The sequence below is a fragment of the Mastomys coucha genome, unplaced genomic scaffold (genome assembly GCF_008632895.1).
Source record: "Mastomys coucha isolate ucsf_1 unplaced genomic scaffold, UCSF_Mcou_1 pScaffold6, whole genome shotgun sequence".
Lineage (NCBI taxonomy): Eukaryota > Metazoa > Chordata > Mammalia > Rodentia > Muridae > Mastomys > Mastomys coucha.
In genome coordinates, this window is record NW_022196912.1 from 115,281,739 (window position 1) to 115,283,718 (window position 1,980).

The window sequence follows — 1,980 nt, forward strand, 5'->3', positions numbered from 1 at the left end:
GGCCATGGTTTCTTTCTTTTGTGATGAAATGATATAAAACTGAGGAGTGTAAGTGATCTAAGGAGGAGTGTAAAACTGTTCACAGGCTGTTTTAAAAATAAAATACTGCTGGGTATGTTAGGCACATGCCTTCAATTCCAAAAGGCTCGAAGCACAAGCAGGAAGATCTTTGCATCTCTGAAGCCAGTCTGGTTGGTGTACATGGCAAATTCTAGGCCAGTCAGAGCAACATTGTGAGGCTCAGCTTCAAGCTAAAATAAAATTAGGGGCTAATTTTCCTCCAAGGACAAAATCCCTAAGATATATTGTGTAGGGGTAGATGGCAATTAGCTAAAAAGCATAGAAAACACTAAAAAAAAAAAATTAAGTCATAAATAATGTCCTAATAGTAGAGGTAAAATTCAATCATGAAAGTAATTAATATAAAATGAAGTAAAAGGAAGAAATTAGTAAACCTGAAGATAAGGAACAGATAAGTAAAACTTTGTTCCATTTGGCAGATGATAGATTTCAATGGAACCAAATAAACAATTACGATAAGTGTAAATGGCCTAGAATATCAATAGAAAAACAGTGATTTCTCAAAAGATGAAACACAAATAGTTGAGAAATATTTTTAAAAATGTTCTGTGTCCCTATACACCAGGGAAATGCAAACTAAATCTACATTCAGATTTCATCTTACCCCTGTCAGAATGGCCTAAGCTATGATACACAATAGAAAAATTAATTGTCAAAATTGTGCCCATAATAATATTATTTAGCTTTATTAATTAATACATAATTAATAAATTAATTCAAGGATGCATATGATACATAGCATGACAGTATGAGGACAATCTTGGGCATCGATCCTTAACTTTTACCTTGTTTGAAGAACGGTATCTTTTTTGATATTTTGTGGGACAGAGAAGTGTCTGGGGACTCTCCTGCTTCAGCCTCCAATGTCTCCATGGAGACACTGGGATTTCAGGTGCATGATCCAAACCGAGCTTTGAATGGCTCCTGGGGATCTGAACTCAGCTCCTCCTGCCTGTGTGGAAAGCACTTACCCCATAGAGTCATTTTTTCTGTGGGATGTGTAAAGGGTAAAGGTGGTGATACAAGCAATGTCACCCTCACAGCTCTGCAGCTTCTGCTGTGCAAGGTCTTTCTTTATCTCTGACATTTCTTTGTCTGTCACTTCTGTCCTATTTCCCCCTTCTCCACCTTCATTGAGTAGGGTACAATATTACCCACAGCTGGGGAAGTTGGTCTGCACACGTCCTTATCCCACTCTCCCAGGATCCTTTGCCTGCATATTTTATTGGCACACAAGTAACTGTTGGACCAACAATGATAGAACTGATGATACTCTCCTGGAAATATGGAAAAATTAGTCAACAATATCCAAATACATATGCATATGTATATCTACAGAGAAAGAGATTTTACTAGCAAATTTCACTGTTAGGTATTTTCCCCATATTACACTCACAAATGACTGAAATGACATATATTCAAAAATATTTTGCATCGATGTAATAGAAGATTAATGGCAATATTAATAAGATACATAATTCTATAGCCACAGGTTGAAACAGCCCAGGAAGCACAAAGTTGAATCATTACTGACTTTATAAGTCAGAGTCAAGGCATGGGGCTGGTGGAGTATTTGGAAATTTAAGAAGGAAATTCCAGGAACAGGAGAGCAGTAAGAACAGGGAGCTCTCACACAGAAAACATGTTCACAACAGAAAACATGCCTAAATCCTCTGCTACACCAGTCCACAGAACACTCCCAGAACAGCTTTAAAAGAAAAGCTGTGGAAACCAAAATCAAACCTCAGAGAAAATAACCATCAGAACTACAAGTAAGAGAGTTTGCAGGATTTTTTTTTTATTGTTTCCAAGGAAATCATCCGCCTTTTAGACTAACAGTAAAAATAGCACCTCTTAGAAGAACAAACCAGAGTCCAGAGTCAACACAAGGTAGCTTCA